The sequence below is a fragment of the Heterocephalus glaber genome, unplaced genomic scaffold, assembly GCF_053883595.1.
Source record: "Heterocephalus glaber isolate CG9 unplaced genomic scaffold, H.glaber_assembly_v1.0 deba00000470, whole genome shotgun sequence".
NCBI lineage: Eukaryota > Metazoa > Chordata > Mammalia > Rodentia > Bathyergidae > Heterocephalus > Heterocephalus glaber.
In genome coordinates, this window is record NW_028258145.1 from 16,752,435 (window position 1) to 16,770,968 (window position 18,534).

General features: G+C 44.2%; 1 protein-coding gene across 2 annotated transcripts in view; it reads left to right on the plus strand.

Annotated features, from left to right (window-relative positions):
- Positions 1-18,534, plus strand: part of Reep1 (receptor accessory protein 1) — a 109,163-nt gene that overhangs the window by 24,567 nt on the left and 66,062 nt on the right. The window contains exon 1 of one of the 2 annotated variants that reach the window (XM_013072180.3): positions 9,169-9,299. The exons of the other annotated variant lie outside the window; for it this stretch is intronic. The gene's annotated coding sequence lies outside the window, so the exon portion shown is untranslated. Of the gene's footprint in view, positions 1-9,168; positions 9,300-18,534 lie in introns of those variants that run through there. 2 annotated transcript variants of the gene reach the window in all.

Sequence of the window (18,534 nt, forward strand, 5' to 3'; positions counted from 1 at the left end):
GTGCCCATTTCTGTGAATGGACCATGGGGAAATCGTGGCAAATAAGATAGACGTGGCCTTTATCTTCAATGTGTGTTTAGTTTTGTGGAAAATACTGACCAAGAAGTGAGTATTTCTTGACCTGATTTTCTGTGACTTTTCATTCCGATGGCAAAGTACAGACAGGCCATGTTCATACTGCCTGACCCACCCTCTGCACTTGGCTATGACTGATTGGAGCAGAGGTGGACACCTGACAAAGCTGAGCCAATCGTATTTCCCCTCTCCTGGACACAGATGTGAGATTCAGAGGCAGCCAGTTGTGGCAGACTGAATTATGTTCTCCCCGCTCCAATTCATAGTTTGGACCCTTAACTCTGAATGTGCCGGTATTGGAGATGGGAACTTTGGGAGATATAGGAAGTCATGAGGGTGGGATGCTTATAATGGGATTGGTGTCTTCATAGGAAGAGATACCAGAGAACTTGCTCTTCACCCCTTTCTACTATGGGAGGACACATTAAGAAGGCAGCAACCTACAAGCCAGGAAAAGAGCCCTCACCAGAACCTGACTGGGCCAGCAACCCAGTCTCAGACTTTCAGCCTCCAGAAGTGTGGGGAAATACATTTCTGCTGTTTAAAATTCCGAATTTTAAACTTTTTTATGGCAGCTTGAAATGACAAATGTCACAGTTATTCAAAAGGGGTGGACTGTAAAGAGCAAGAGGCAGGAGATGTAGAAGCTGTGTTCTCTGTATGGATTGAAGAGCAATCTGTGTGAAGAGCATGTGGGTTGTGATTTCTTTGTCATCTGGCCTCGAAGTCTCTCATGAGAAGAGTGGCCATGAGCCAAGATAGCCTCTCCAGGAGATCCCTGATGTTAGGGAAGTTAGCTTTGCCAGTGTCAGTCAGGCGAGACACAGTGAGGAGGTGAGGCCAAAATGCACAAAACGGAAGAAATTTATTACTCAGATCCCAAAGAAGTGAGGGGTTAGCAATGAAGGATCATTAGGAAGTCTAGAAACTCCAGGAAACTCAGCTGGTAGGTACAGGTAAGAGGGTAGTACAGAGAGAGGCCCATGGGGTTAGTCCTTATGCTTTCCTGGAGGTGGGGGATTATGGATTGGTTGTTGGCTAAAGAAATTGCATGTCAGGTAGAACTTATTTACCTGACTCTGGAGTTGACTTTTGGGTTTTTATCGTGGTCAGTAGCTCTGGGATCTGTTGAATTTGGGGTCAGTGGGATGAGGAACAAGCAAGCTACCCATTACCACAAAGGGAGAAGTTTTGATCAGGCCAAAGGTGACGAGGTACAACTGGGTTTCAAATACCAGTGAGACCTACAAATAAATGCCGAAGCAGCAACTATGTTAGACAAATTTCTAACAGCATCGAAAGTGGATAGGCAGAGAAGGAGGAATAACAGAGACCTTCAGAGAATGCCCAGTTGGCAGAAATTCTGCCTGGCTTCCCCAGTACTCTCCAGGCCCTGATCCTCCATGCTTACAAGGCCCAGCTGCTCTTCAATTCATGCAGTACTCTGGTAGCCTCTCTTTATTGCTCCCACAAGCTTGAGTGCATTTCTGGGCTCAGAACCTGCAACCAAAAGAAGCTCTACCAAGACCCTTGCCATTGTACAGGAGAGGAAACCAGAGCACAGAGGCCAGGAGCCCAAGCCTAGGTACACGGGCGAGTGCCAGCACCCACAATGCGGCCAGGTCTTCTGACCAGTACGTTGTACTCCTGCCCTCAGACTGTCACTGTGAACTGGGGAAACAGACCCAGGTGGCTCTGGAACCACAAAGAGAAGCACTGTTACTCCTCTACCACCAGCCCTGTAAAACATGCTCTGTGTTGTCATACTTGAAAGTGCCTTTCCAACATCCAGTGTGTTTGTCCCTTTTCTCTGTAATCTTGGCAGGTGGAGTAGCAAGGCCATCACCACTTACATTGTTGCTTTTGGATCCTGCATCTAAGAGATTCTTAGCAATGTCCGTTGGCCAGCAACCAAGATCTCCCCATGCCTTTGTGTGTTCTTTGCATCTGTCTTCCTTTTGTTCTTATAATTGGAGCCATATTTATCTCTTAAGAACAGGTGGTCTTCTGTGAGCCCTGTGGTAGGAATGCCTGACACCTGTGCCTTGTTTGGTTCCTATAGTTATTTTAAGATACGCTTTTAAAATGAGTTCATTGATTGGGAAATACATTAAAATAGAAGTTATCAGTTTTTCCACCATCTTACCACAGCTGCCAATAACATAGAGAATCTTCCTAGTAGTTTTCTACTTGTGAACTTAATTTGTGAAAATATGTAGTTGTAATTGTGCATATTAAGAATTTTGTGTTCCACTTTCTCCCTTAACATGGTACTAGAAACAGGTTTTTTTACAGCTTCACATATTTTGTAAATATCGTTTTTAAGATTTTCCACATTCTTGTAAGTTGAACACAATTTAATACAAATCCTGTTGTGCATGAATGGATCATAAGTAAGTATAGGAAACATAAGCTTCATGCCTCGACTTGATAAACATTAAAGTTGTTTCTGATTTTTATTTTTGTGACTATAGGTAATAGTACAGTCTTTACTGTGTTTTTGGTGGGGAGGGGACTTTTCTTTATACTAGATTCCATAAAGTAGAATTATAGACAAACAGGTATGGCTCTTTTAGGGGACGTTTTGTACACTTCATCAAATTCCTTTTCAGACAAGGAATGCTGATTACTCATATACCCTGACCAGCAGTGAGAAGCCTGTCAGAATCTCAGTGCACACCTTTCTGTCCTACCCTCTGAATAAGTAACACATGTAAGAATAGAGACACATGTTCTATTAGTGTTCTTTGAGGTCTGTTAGGAGAGCTACTCCCAACCACCAAATTGTAGATTAAGTAACACTCACCAAAGGGGAGGGAAATGTGTCTTGTTCTTCCATTTGGTAAGGTTACAATAGCTGTTCGTCCCCAGTATATGGAAAAATGTTACAGTGTGATAATGTAGATAGTTCTATGTAGAAATCCTTTAGTTATTATCACTTATTAGTTTTTTGGGTGGATGAGTAAAGACTAGGTAACAGTTTAAGCAAACTGGGGATATTTCATTGTAATCATACTTTTCAAGCAAAAAGTATGAGAAAATGGGGAACTTGATTGTCTCCATGAAAATGTTTTTGTGTTCTCTGTGTTTGGGGTAAAGAGGACTTTGTTTTTAAGTCAAGGTGGTGGGAAAAGGACTCTGTTTGGGCACTAAGGAGATTTGGAAGATAATGAGTGTACAGAGTGAACACAGTGAAGACGAAGGTAGGATATATGTGGTCTGTGGATTGGTAGGTAGGGGCTAGATTGAAAGATCCTGGGAAGTCAAGCCCCAGAGTCCAGAAAATAATTAGTATGCTATACGGAGTCATTCAAAAGCAGTGAGCAGGATGGGAATGCAAAATGGTACAGCTACTTTAAAAAATACTTGGGCAGTTTTAAAAATTAAATTAAACATATACTTATCATCTGTTGTAGTAATTCCATTCCTAAGTATTTACCCAAGAGAAATGAAAACATTATCCACACAAACACAGACTTTACACAGATGTTCTTTGTAGACTTGTTCCTAACAGTCACGGGTTCTGAGCAGGAGAACGGCCCGAAGAGAACTGTACTGCAGGCCGTTGGATCTGGCAGCAATGGGCAAGGTGGACTAAAAGAAGGTTCCTGGCTAGGACACCTTCGCAGTCCTTCAGGCATGAAACAGAGAGGCCAGGGTTGTGGGAGGGGTAAGAAAGGGTTGGCTGAATAGAAAAGTTAGGATGTAGGTGCCAAGGGAGAGAAAGAAGAGACAGACCAGGCGAGTGGCAGATGGCGGTGTCACAGATGGACAGAGGTGGGCTGTGGGTTCCACAGTGTGGTCCTTGGGGCTTTGTTGTTTTGTTTTTGTTTGGTTTTTTTTTTTTGTACCGGGGATTGAACTTGGGACCTTGAGCTTTTGAGGCAGGGGGTGGAACCACTGAGCTAAATCCCCAGCCCATTTGGGGCTTTGTTATTCCCCAGCTCCACTCAGACCTGCCGAATTAACAACTCTGGAGATGGACCCAACAGTCTGTGTTTTCACAAGCCCACCTGGTGATTCCTATGCACCCTTGAGTTAGAGAGACAGCAAAATAAGAAAATTAGTTTGAGGTGGAGGTGTGTGATCTAAGAGGAAATGTCCAGTGGCAGGCTCTTGGAGACGGGGAGCTGGAGTTCAGGGACAGGGGTGGCTGGCTGACGTGGGTGCAGGGGCTTGCCCAGTAGCTGCAGACCAGGGTGGTCTTGAGGCTCTTGAGTGAGACCCCTTTGGTTGAAAATAATGGAAACTTGCTTCAGGGCAGCCCAGGCAGGAGAAAACATTGTTGGGAAGGATGCTGGGAAGCTTCTCAAACTCCTCAGGGACTGGAAGCATGAGGTACGAACAGGTCAGAATCCAGGCATTAGTGTCGGTCTCTCTTCTTCTTTTTTAAAAATTCATTCAATATCTATTCAAGCTATAACAATGTACTTGGTTTAGGTACCCATGATGAGCTAAGAAAAAGACTTGACTGGCCATACAGCATATAGAGTGTGTGTCTTTTTTCTCTCCCCTTCTGCCTGTCTGTCTTACCATGAGGTGTTGACTCCACTGTGTTCTGTTCTTCTCCCTGCGAACATCAATCTCTTGGTGAGCATGGCCAGATGTGGCCACTCTGCAGCTGCTTTACAGTCTGTATTTTAAGTAACTTGCACACATCTTATCTTTGACTCGAAATTCTGGTGGTGGTGGGGGAATCTATAAGGCCCAGCTTGGCCCAACCTTGGTGACATCATCTCTGACTGGAAGCAGACACCCAAGTGATGGGGGTTGGGGGTAGGTGGCCCTTCTAAGAGAAGGAACATGCCAAGCAGGGCCTTGCCAGAGTACAGTGTTTGCATCTTTGCTGGTGTGAACTGTGGGAAAAATAGTCCTTGCCTTTCATAATGAACTTAACGGAGCCCCCCAGCACTGATGTGGCTGCTTCTGGAAAGCATGAGAAGCATTTCTTTTGGGGATGGGTAGAGGACCTTTGAAGTTGTCCCAGTTGACCCTGAGAGTCGGCAATTACAAAGGAAACAGCAGAGTTAGGGTATCTGAGCCTGAAGGATGTGTTCTTGGCTCGGGGGAGAGGAGGATATTTCTCCTGTGTTCCTTCCTCTTAGCCAGAGTAGACTCATCTTTCATGTAGTTAGTGCTGTCCTGAACTTGGATACACTCATCTTTCCTGGCCATGAAATCTAGGGCTTTGTTGCTAATGGTTTTACTGGAACTCTTTCTCTATTTTACTGGAATATTTATGAGTCCTTGGAGACCACAAGAGCATATGTGTGAATGGATCTCCCTCCTCCCCGTGAAGAGAACTCAACTTACTGGTTTCCTTCAGTCTTGGCTATAAACTGTTTTTTCTAACTTCTTCTCTGCATCTGAGCCACTGACTCATTCTTTGTCCATCTGTCCATCCATCCATCTATCCATCCATGTTTACTGCATACCTATGGTGAGTCAAGCACTGTAATACAAGGCAGGGTCTTTCTTACTTACATGTTCAGGCATCAGCCTTGCCACCTTCTTGACAGTTGTCTCTCCCTAATTCCCTTTTGGATGGATAATGGCAGAATGTGCTCTGGGGAGTGAGGGTGACCCTTGGCCCACCTTCTGCCTGCTCCAGCTGAAGTAAGGCACCTGTAGCCCAAAGCCACTCTGCTCTGTCATGTTTCTGGGGTTTGTTTATGCTGTTCTCACTTCCTGGGATGCCTCATTACCTTCATCTTCTTCCTCAGTCTGTCAAAGCCCTTTTTCATCTTTTAACATCTGCCACAGCATCCTCTTCCTGGAGAAGTTGCTGGTGTAGAAGCCCAGCCTTGGCCTTCAGAGTGTTCCTTGTGGATGCGCTGGTCTGCTTCTGTGTATGCAGCTGGACTTGAACTCTGTGAGGTCCGGGACTGTCTCATTCATCTTTATATCACTCCAGTGATAGAGAAAGGATCAAATGCTACTGTGGTCAACAAGATAGAGAAGAAAAGGAAAGGATAAAAAGAAAAAGAAGAAAAGTCACTCATAATTCCATTATCCAAAGATGCATTTTGGAGAAGACCTTAGGATATTTTATACACAAAAAATCTATGTGGTTAAAGTTACCATTTATCTTGCTTTTCCAATTAACTTTCTTACAGTCCACAGGAGTGCCAAGGTAAGATTTTAGAGGCCTCTTCATGTTGTACAGCCAATTTCTTCTTTACTGTTGACCATTTATATTCTATTCAATTTTGACATAAAAAACCACCATGGAGAACATTTATGCCTCAATCTTTGTTTGCCTCTGATGATTTCTTTTGGATGTATTCCCAGGAGTATACTTACTGGGTCAGAGGAACTGTTAATGTTTCAGACTTCATGGCAACTTGCCTTCTCAGAGATTGTGCCAGTCTCTCTCCCATCCACACTTTTGATGGATTTGTGAATTTTTTTTTTTTTTGTGGTCGTTCTGGGAATCAAACCTAGGATGCTGTATATACTAGGCAAGTGTTCTATCACTGAGCTATATCCTTAACAAAAAGAAACAAAACCCCCAAACAACAATAAGAACAACAACAAAAACCCAAAGCACCAATGGCCTCCTGAGTGGCAGTGGTTGCAGGATAGGAGCCAGGGTGTGGAGAAAATGACGTGTTCTGCACAACCCTGGGGTGGGCTGGGGGTTGTCCTTCTGATACCAGCCCAGCTGCCCTTTTTCAGGCAGGACACTGGCCCCGGGAGCCTCCAAGACTGCACAGCTTGGTGGAACAGGGAGGAAGCTACTTACTGGCCTTTAGGCATAGAGCGCACAGCAGCACTCCATTAGCCACACATCCATTAATGAGGGACTCAGGCTCGGAAGCCAGGCTGGTTTTATGAAGCCTCCGGGGAATGAGAGGAAAAAGTGGTGTGGATGAAGCATTTGTTGCTGTCACAATCTGAGGAGGTCAGGGCTGCCCATTCATCTGCATAGGGCCACTTGGCCACTTAAGGCCAGAAGCAAATGTAGGTTCTGAGAGATGAGTCATTTGCCTGTCATTTGCCTGAGAGCTGAACTTGTAGTCTCTTGGACATGTACAGCTGCAGAAATGTTGTGAATGCTCTTGCTGATTTTTGCCGACACTGACATTTATGGAACTGATGCCATTCGGAGGACACTGGAAAATAAAAAATAATGAGCGCTAGTCACATTTTTATTTTCTAGCTGATTGTATATAGTGAGGATTTTTAAATAAATTATATTTTGAAATTGATTTTACATTTTCACTTAGTAAATTAAAAAATGAATTGAGTTTAATGTGAGCAAGATGAGATGGGAAATTACCTGCTGGTATGTTCTTGCTGGTTCCTTTAAATTTTTCTTTGTTTCATTTAATCCTTGAAATGGTAATTGCTGTTATTTCTTATTTTTGTAGATGAGGAGATTGAAACTTAGAAAAGTTTTATAACTTGACCAAAGCCATAAAGCCAAAGTATGGTAGAAGTGAGATGAGAATCTCTGTCTGCATCCAGAGCCCATGCCCTGCCTAATATTCAGACTGTGGGTCCTGCAGAAGTTGGACAGAAGCCAGCTGCCATTATCTGTGCCTACGGGAGGGAGGACTGTGTGTCCCTAGGAAAGCCTGTTGTGGTTTCTGCTGGTACGTGATATACTGAGATGTATTTGGAGGAGCTGCAGAGAGAATGTGGATGGAGAAGTTGGACTGTTCCCAGCTTCTCTGGTCTTGGATCTTCCGTAGGGAAATAGAGAAAGTAGACCATTTTGGCTAAAGAGGTAGAATTGGACTGGCCTGTGGTGCAGGAGCTTGCAAGTAACAGGTTCAAGTCAGTAGAATAAAGAGCTCCTTAAAGTGATCCACAGCAGGTCAGCCTCTTTTGGTGACAGCAGGTTCTTGTATGTGCAGGGATCCCAACGGGGAGGAACAGCATCCCAAAGTGCTCTGAGCTTTTGCTAGGTGGCAGATGGCCTGAAAGGTCCCTGTGGCCCTGTCAGCCTAACTCTAGGTGGCTGCCTCTGCTGCAGATACTATCTAGGGTCTCCAGGCATAGAAGAAAGGTTTTAGGGACAGACAAGTATTTTATTGACGTACTTTTTTGGAGGAACATGTCCAGTGTACAAGTTTTTGAATTACCGTTATTGATAGTTAATAGGATTATACATGATTTTGATTCTTGTTTTTCTTTTCAGTGTTTAACATTTTTTTCTACAAACATAAATGAGTTGTTTATGTTAACAGAAGCAAGTTAAACCTTGGGTTTAACGAGGTCAGTATTTATTAACTTGGGTTAAACGTTTGTTTAACTATGTCGGTATTTATTGACTGCCTATCCTGGTTGGTATTGTCTATATAAGAGAAAGAAAATGTAGTCCCTGCCCTTAAGGAGCTTACAGTCTAATGGGGAGGGGACGATGTAGCCACACATTGTTTGGTCCGAGAGGAGGCTATATAAAGTGCCAGGTGTGCGGAAGGTGCATGTGCCTTATAGAATCCTCCACCTAAGGAGCTCAGGGAAGGGTTTCACAAATGTAGCCTTGGATCTGAGCAGAAAACAAGGGCTGTTTTGTCCTCAGTTGGCATTCTCAATATCCAGAGACAGACATGATATTTTTGATTGTCACACTGGGGTAGAGGAAATGCAACTGGCACCCAATGGGTAGAGCCCAGGGATGGTGCTGTACATCCTACAATGCTTATGATGAATCCCCTGGCCTCAGATGTCATTAATTCTAGGGCTTCTAGTCCAGTGCATTAGAAGCTTGCACAGGACTTTGGCAGACAAGAGCAGGGGGAGAGCACTCCCTGCCAAGGAATGGAGGCTAAGCATGGTAGTGAAACACATGTGTGGACATGGGAATTAGTGGAGGATGCATGAACCTGGTGGAGCAGCTGCAACAAGATGTCAGAGGTCTTTGATACCAAGATAAGCAATTTGGACATTTTCCTATGGGCAATAGGGAGCCATGGAAGTCTTTTGAGCAGTGGAATTGCTCCATCAAGAGTGGTGTCGGTTCTTAATACCCCAGCTTTGCTTCATTGCTTACCCCTCTGCATAGCCACAGAGACTAAAACACACCCATATTTTCCTGTTTTCCTCCCCAGCCTGTCCACCCTTTGGCTCCCACCATCGGAAGGAAAGCTCTGTCAGCACTCTGCCTGGCTGACTCAGGATTCCCATCTGCTGGTGACAAAGAGGTGCAGCAAAAACGATCCCTTTTTGACCACTTCTCTTCCTGCTGCAATTTCCAGGAATCTAGTGTAGCAAAGGTGACTGTCCATGAGTGTTCCTATGGCCTTGCTGTTGTTTGGGTGTTTGCTAACATCCTCATACTATCTCCGGATGCAGAGTGGAGTGTAGAGGGGCCAAGCATGTTCAGCAGTGTCCACGAAGTGGAAACCACTGAGCAGAGGCCAGGGCTGGACCTGGGCCAGACAGAAGTGTGGAGTAACAGTGCCTGAGCTAGGGGAGGGGAGGGCAACCCAGAACTCAACATGGTGCTTTCCTCTGTTGGTCACTGTGGAGTCACCAGCGATAGTACGGTGCTGGACACCACCTGTGCTACAGGGTGAGTGTCCCTTATCTGAAATGTGTGGGACAAGAGGTGTTTCAGATTTGGGTTTTTTTTTTCAGGTTTTGGAATGTTTGCATATATATAATAAGATCTCTTTGGGGTAGCATCCTTGCAATTTGACTATCACCTGTCACGTGAGATCCCATGTAGAATTTTCTACTTGTGGCATCATGTTGACATTCAGAAGGCTTTGGAATTTTGCAAGATTTCAGACTTTTGGATTAAGGATGCTTCTGTAGTAATCACTGAGTAAATGTTTTCTGAATAAAAGAGTGAGGAGACCAAGGTCTAAGGATGAAATGTGATACCCCAAGATCATTCAGACACTTGGGGTCAGAGCGGAGCCTAGTACCAGGGTTTCCAGCCCCATTGGCCCTTCCCTGTGTCACATCTCTCTTCCATGCCCAAGGATACAGTGTCTTCATCCTAGGTCAGGCCAGGTCCCTTTAGTCTGCTGTTCCTTGAATTCACTGCTCCCCAATCAGATCAACCAATCAACCCTAAAAAATGGCTTGCCCTTCCTACCTGCTTCCAGTGGTCATGGAGCCTTACATTCCTCTGTACTAAATGTTAGAGACTTCTGGTCATTTTAGTTATACCCCTGGGATATGTCACTACATCCGTGTTGTTTTTTTTTTGTATTGAACTCAGGACCTTGCACTTACAAGGCAAGTGGTGGAACCACTGAGCTAAATCCCTGGCCCCATCACTACATCCTTAGTGATGCCTCCATCTTTAGTAAAAGGCAAAAGATTTATACGATCTGAAGAGAAACAAGAATATGATGCCTCCATCTTGACAGGCAAGGTGCAGTGGGAATGGGAGGGTGGAGGAAGGACCCTCCATGGTGCTGAAGTTTTAGCCAAATTATTCCATTGATAGCAAGTCCTTTTTGGGTCAAATACAGAAAGGGCATGGTGTGAACTTGTTAGCTGGTTTCTCTCTTTATTTTGGGAGGGACCCAAGCTGGACCTCGGGCATCCTGAGACCATGCCCCGCTCCACCAGAGTGTTTGAGAAGAGACATTTCCCTGATGGTACAGTCCCAGAACCAGTGAATTGGGGTATAGGATGCTCTTATGGTCCTCAAAGACAGTGGTCCCCCTCCCCATATCTGCAAAAAATAGCCATATCAGACCCTGCTCCAACCCCAGTGAGAATCTGTCTTGCAGACAGTGGCTGTCTTTGGTCTCCAGCCATGTAACATTCCTGGGTTTTATAGGAACAAGGGCTTGACCCAACCCCGTCCCAGAGTGGTCAGATAACTCCCATGGTGCCTCCCGTGTCATGCCTCCTGGTAGGCTGTCATAGCCCATAGGCTCTGCTTAGAATTTCCTCTAAAGGAAAAACATTCTTTTTTGCAAGTCTGTGTAACATTTCCAATTTCAAGGTCTTTTCTGATATATTATCCTATTTAACACCCTCCCCCTGCATCTGTGGGAACACCCCATTTTGCAGGGGTGCTAAAACAACTGAGACTTTTAGGCCCCTATCCAAGGACCCAGGTCTGGTCAGCAGTGCTGAGGTCCCTGAGGTTCAAGGTTTCCATAGATACCCTTCCTTTTGTGGTGCTGTATAAGTTTCAGGGGCCACATCCCCCTGTTCACATATGTGCCCAGCTCATGGTAGGGAAAGACTTGGGATGCCATGCAGTCGGAGGGAGATAGAGAGGATGGTTTGTGCAGAAGGCCTTTGGTGCAGGATTCTGGGTCTGCAAAGACACATGGCACACACTCTCATGGGAGATCCCAAGGTGTGGGGTAGGACCCCAATATAGTGAAATGGACACAGGCTCATGTTTCTGTTTGCTTTCAGCAGAACCCATTATGTCACTGAGTGTGCCTTGTCAAGTAGGCCTGTGTGTTAGGTGATCTCATCTTAAATAAACCAATCCTCATAGTGACTGAAGATTTCCCAGCAAAGTTGAGGATTCATGCTCATATAATAATATGTGTGTAAACAGGTGTGCTGGCACATACATGTAATCCCAACTGCTGAGGAGGCTGCGGCAGGAGGATCATAAATGCAAGGCCAGCCTGGGTAATGTAGCAAGACTTTGTCTCAAATACAATATAAAAAGAGCTGGGGATGTAGCTCAGTGATAACAGGTTCAGTTCCCAGTACCATAAAACAAACAATAACAACAGTGAAAAAGACAATGCATGGTCAAAATATTTTACTGATTTTGTCCGATCAAAAGAGTTAAAACACCTGCAATTTAGTACCCAGTCTTTGAAATCTCATATCCATCCCTGCCTGGGACATGCTGGGTGACCTTAGCCCAATTACTTCTCTCATCATTATGTCCCCTGTGAAGTAGAGATTAGTATCATGCCCGCATCATAGAAGTTTTCTATGTATCAATGCCTGTAAATTGCTTAAAGCCATGGTGAACACTTGGCAATTGGCAATGGTTACTTTGTGTGGTCAACAATTGTTTTTTTCAAAATGTGATATTTTCCTTCCTAGTGCTGGTTCTCTGAATAACAAGTCCTGCCTACTTACAGGTCTCTTATGCCCCCCCATGATTATGGCCATTCAGGGGTCACAACTAGAAAAAAGGCATATTGTTTCCATTCTAAAATAAAATTTCTTACATCCCTATCCTCAAAGTCAACTCTTTCTGTCTTGGAATTTTAAATTTTTCTCTCCTTCTTAGTATCCAACTTTTACCCATTCTCTTCGTATTTACAAATGCAAATGGCACAATTGTTAGAATAATTCTTACTCTGTAGTGGTTGTGAGGAATATCTATTTTCTAAACAAAGTAAAATGCTTGTTATATGCTAACCTCTTAACTACTAAGCAGTACTCTACCATACTTTGTAGAGCAGTTCCAAAGATTGCCCTTCAGAACATAAAAAATTATTACCCAGACTAAGGCTTCTGCTTCCCTTGCAGGGATGGGGTTGCGAATGGTGTAGGGGCCCTTGGACTTGTATAGCCAGCATGGAGATATTGGCTCCCTGGTGTCCTCCTGAGGAAGTAGAAAGTGGCAGGCCTTCTTCTTCCACATCCTTTACAGGGCAGGTGTGTGGGAGCTCCCCAGAGTGGATTTTTACCCTACTGCTCCACACTGCCCAAGGTGCCCTACCTCAGAATGAGGTCCAGAGCCATCAGCCCAGCCATACTCAGGTAGCTGTCACCTGTGTTTGTTTGGTAACTGCCCTGCACTCATTTATGATTAAGATGTACTGGACATTCTCCTTGCAAAATTTGAATTTTGCTCACTGAAGGAAACCTGGTAGGTTTCCAGATTGCTTTTCATGGAGTTTTGGGTCTAATCAGGGTGGCATTCTGGACACAAGCCAAACTTCCTTTTCTTTCAGACAATCTTTGTTCTTCCATGAGCAGGTGAGACAATCTGAGGTCTGAACTTAATTTGCTTTCTCCTAATTCCTCCCTTCCCTTTGGGTTAGGTGACAGCATTGCTTTTGTTAGCTGCCCTGAGCCTTTCTGCTGAGAAACTCAGTGGCCTAGACTAATGGTAAGTTCTTATGAGCCACACAATTATTTATAACCAAGCCACCTCAGATCTGTTGTATAAAAAATAAGTACATAAGATATCAATTGCAGGAACATTTCTTTCTTTCTTTTTTTTGAAGGGGGGTTGCTGAGGTTTGAACCTGGCCCTTGTGCATGCTCAGCACATGCTCTACCACTGAGCCACACCCCAGCCCCAGCAGGAACATTTTAATTGGGTACCTTCTGAATAGAACAGAATATGCAGCAAGTTCTTTTTCTCTACCATCAGAATCGTTTAAAAATTGTTTAAATTGCCTGTTAGTTTCCACTCATCTTAAATGTCAGTTCAGTATGTATTCACAGTGTTGTGGGAACCAATGTCCAGGACCTTTTCATTTTGTGAATTGGAAATTGAAGCTCTATACCTCATAATCAACTCCTTATTTTCTCTTTCTCCCAAACTCCTAACAGCCACCATTCCACTTTCTGTTTCTATGAATTTGATTTACCTAGTAGGTAAAGTGTTCCTCTCATAAATGGAATCACTCAATGTTTGTCTTTTATTTCACTTAGCATAATGTCTCATAGTTCATTCATTTTGTAACATGTGTCAGAATTTCCTTTTTTAAAAGCCTGAATAATAGTCATTCATACATATATTCCACATTTTGTTTATCCATTCATTCACTGGTGGACACTTAAATTGCTTTCCATCAAATTCCATCTGTTGTGAGTAATGCTGCTGTAAACATGGTTGTGCAAATATCTTTTTGAGACAGAATTATTTTTAAGGCTCAGCTGCATTCACAGTATTAACCTGGGTGATTTTAACAGATGAGGAAATCAGTAATGCAACCTACCAGCTGAGGCTCATTTAACAGTATTTTTTCGTGTGGTACATAGGACTGTAAGCAGGAGGGAAGCAGCCTCAATATGAGGAAAGGAATGGAAGGACCTGGGTTCCTATCTGGGCAGGAGTATCTGATTGGTGGAGACTGAGCCATAGGTCCATATCTCTACTGCAAGAGAAGCTGGGAAATTGAGCAATGAACATTTTAGCTTCAAGTATATAAAGTGAAAACTTCCCTGCATGACACAGTGAGGGTCATTGCTGTGCTGGGAGCCAGAAAGATGCCAAATGCCTATCACACCAGCTATCTTAGTTACTTTTCTTGTTGCTGAGATAAAAATACTTGACACTGAAAGTTAAAAGGAGGAAAGGTTTATTGTAGCTCACAGTTTGTAGAGCTTTCAGTTCATAGTTGGCTGGATCCAAGAGAAGATGGCGTGGCAGAGGGGCCTCACAGAGGAGAAACAGTTCATGCCAGGCAGAAGGCAGCAAAAAGCAGCGAGGCAGCAGCAGCAGCAGGAACCTGCCTCTCCCTTTTATCCCTTCCAGGTTAGCCACTCTTTGGGTGGTGCCACGGACACCCAGGGTGGGCCTTCCCATTATCCACACCCAGAATTATGCCAAACCAATCAGTGGACTAATTTAGCAATCACACCCTTAATCTCAGCATCACACCCTTAATCCCAGTAGCATACACCCTAGATCCAGCCACCTCTGAAAAGCCCCACCTATGACTGCATGAGGCTTTGGAGGTACATCTAGACACAAGCCATAACACCAGCTTACCAGAATCTAGAATTTTCATGTTCCATTATATCTCAGCTTTCTTGTCTGCCTAGAATGGCTTGGCATAGTGAAAGATCACACCATGACATGTATGCTAGGAGTGGTGGATATATAACTTACAAATTCCTGGTGCTCATGTGGTCACTAGGAACCTCAGAAAACCTCTGTACTGCCATCCATGCTGGTTCCACTTCATGAGTTATCTGCACCTCTCCCTGCCAGAACAGACCCCTGTTGGGAGCTTATTCCTTAGGAGACCTTGGGAGCCCTCTATTCTTACTTAGTCTGCTCTTGTACTTGTGTTCAGGGTTCATGAACTAGATTTCCAAGGGCCTGAATTGGTGGTGGTAGAGGTTCAGAAAAGTCATAATTTTTTCTTTTGGCGATGCTGGGGATCAAACCCTTGCACATAGTAAGCAGGTACTCTACCACTGATCTATATCTCCAACTCCAAATCATAACATTTTTGTTGAACACTTTGCTGGGACCCCTCCCAGGGCACATGCAGGTGAGGGGCCCTGAAGATTAAGTTTCATTTGCTTCGCTGCCAACCTACTTCTGCTTATATTCATTCTTTCTTTTTCCCCCCATTAAAAAAATTAGACCATAATTTGCATGCAGTGAAATTTAGCCTTTTTAGCTACATAGCTTCAGTAAATGTATAAAAATAGAACAGGTTCACCCCTTGGGAAACTTCCATGACCCTTTGTAGTCAGCTTTCACTTCCCCAAGCCCAAGCCCCTGGAAAGTTGTCTGTTTTCTATCTCTGTAGTTGTGCCTCTTTCAGAATATCATGTACATGAAGTCTGTACTCTGTGGCCATTTGAGCCTGGTTTCTTTAACTTAGCCAAGCGCTTCCAGATTTTGTCCATGTGTCACCTCTCTGTGCCCAGAACTGGAGATGCTGAGAGAGGGAAGACACAGGCCCTGCTGTCAGGGAGTTCAGAGTTTATACTTGGGCTGATCTCTTAGTTCTTTCCTTCCACACTTTGCCCAAAGAGCTTGGCCCCACCGCCCCTCTTGTTCTGATGCACCTGGCACCCCTCCCACATGGTGACTGCCTGAGGATCGAACCTCTGAGCTTCTTGAGGTAACAGTGGATTGGGAAGGGCAAGGAGTTTGAAGCCAGCTCACCCCCTTAGAAGCTCAGTGACCTTGTGTTGCATCTGGCCCAAAGTAGAATCTGGTTAAATGTCTATTGGATAAATCAATGAATGAATTTAACCTCCTGAAGTCCCAAGTCTTTTTTGTGTAAAAGGTGGTAATAGTTAGCTCTTTCACCTACTGCTATGGGGTTAGTGCCTGCCTGATACAGCAGCTGGTGGGTGCCAGTAAAGGCTTGTCCTGTTCCCATGGCCTTCCCTGGAATTTTTTGGTACCTTCCTCCAGATGGGCTCATGCACACTCTATAGACCTCAAAGATGCCTGGATCCACACAAAGAACAACACCAGCACCTGCCATGTGGGAGGTCTGAGGGGCACCAACTGAGCACGTAAGTCCCCAGAAACCCCTATAGATGCCTACTGACTCACCCCCGACAGAGCAGTTCAGAGAGCTCCTCGAACTTGTTCCCTACACCCTTCTTTATGATGTTCATCGGAAGGCCCATCACCTTTCCCTCTCCCCAAACATAAACCTTGTAGGGGGTTGTATTAGCCACATTTCCCCTTGCTGGGACAAACTGACATTGCAACTTAAAGGAGAAGAGCTTTATTTACTTAAAGGAGAAGAGCTTTATTACTTAAAGGAGAAGAGCTCACAGTTTCAGAGGTTCAGTCCATGGTTAACTAACTCCAAGACAGAGGGGATGGTAGAGCAAAGCTGCCCAGTTCATGATGGCTGGGAAGTAGAGCACAGGGGAGTAGTTCCAGAGAGGAAGGGCCAGAGACTGGATATAGTCCCCAAGGTCACACTTCCATGACCCACTCAGATACACCCAGAAGTGTGCTTTACTAATCCCCTAGGTAGCTGTCAAGCCAATCAAATTGACATTCACATTAACTGTCATCAGGGCTTTACAGGAAGTCTATCAAAAGGACAAAATCACAGCCCTTTTAGTAAGAGACCACCTAACTGGAGGTTAGGCCTCTGGTTCTCAGATTTCAGGAGGGATGTGGGCTGGAAGCTAGGAGGCCACAGAACAGTCAATATAAATGAATCTCTTCCTGTCTCCAAAACAGACTCATCAGGGCTCAGCATGATGAGGGTTCTGAGTCAGTAATTTGTGTAAATTATCTGTTTTCTGGCTCCCTTTCCTACCAGGGGACCCAAGGCATACAGTAGGTGCTCAACAGATATTTAATCGTTAAATGCAAATGTTTTTTAGTTAAAAGAATTGATATTAGAAGCTACTATTTCTATAGGAAAATAGCGGTGAAGGGAACTTAATAATTGTCATTCATATCTCACATCTCTAGGGTTTTAACTCTTTATCTACAGTCTCTTCTTTTAATTTATACAATGACTGGTGAAAGTTGGTATTCTTGGTCTCTACACTCAAGAAAAGTGATGCAGAACAATTGAAAAATGTGCCTGCTGTCTCACAGCCAGTCAGTGATGGAGGTGGATTCAGACTCAGGCCTGAAGTCTAAGCCCAGCCCCTTTCTGCCCCAGGCAATCAAACTGGGTTTCTTAAGAAGAGAAATCTCTAACATTTAGACTGAGAAAAGAAAAAAGATCCAGACATTTGAGTAGGATTTGAGTGGGTTGGAGTATGGAGCTTAACGGCGTGAATTGAAAATTTATAGAATGTTGGTTTCCTGCTTACATCAGACCTTTCTGTTTTGTGCTTTTCTAAATTGAGTTTGGGAACATTTCTGTAATCCAATTTAAATTGGAGTTTTTTGCACCACACATTACACACAGCTCCAACTAAGCAATAAAATCCCTCTGTGTGCTCAGAGAAGCTGCATGGGTGGGGGAATGGTCATGGCCTTGGAGACAGGAGGCCTGTGTTTGATCTGGTTAGATGGGGCAAGGGCCTTGGCAGATGTCTGTACCACTCCCGGGCTCAGTACTTTTTCATTTGTGGATAGGGAAGATAACCTTCATTATCCTGGAGGGTTACAGTACTGATCAAATGAGCAAATAAGTGGGATGTTTGTGAGGGGGATTGGCCCAGAAGAGTTATGAATGTGTTAGGTGTCTCAGATCTGCAAAGAGGAGCAGGGATTTGAAACACAATGGAAAAAGAAAAAACTGTACAGAGAGAGGCTGAAGAATCACAGCCAAGGTGAGAAAGAGGGATGCAGTTCATTTCTATTCTGTCAAGATCAGCTCGGGCTGAGAAAGAAGCTTGTTTGAGTGAACAGTTGATGTTCCAGAGCCCCATAATTATACTGTCACCTGGTGTCAGTAAATGCATAATGCAAGGCCAGAGTGGAATTCTATTGGGCAAAGAAGTTGGCAACATTCTCCCTCCCTCTCTTTTGTCCTCACTCATTCATTCAGCAGTGGCCTGCAGGCTTGGAGCCATGCACTGCAGAATCAGGAGGGCAGAGTATCACAGCAGTGAAGTGACAACAGAACTGGATTCAAGTCTGGGCTCCTTGCCTATATAATTGTTCAAATAAGTTATAGAATTTCACTAACCAGTTTCCTCACCTGTGTTATGAGGAAAACAATAATAGCCGTCGTCTATGAAGGTCAAAAGTGATGACGCTGTTAGATAAGTTTGCACAGTTCCTGGTGCATAGTGAGCATTCGGTAAATAGTACATTACCAGTCTATGATATAATCTCCAGGGAGCCAAATACATACCCAGTGGGCCAGTTCTGCTATTTTCGTGTTTTCACTCTGTAGCCTATTAGAAGGCCATGCTGTAAACAGA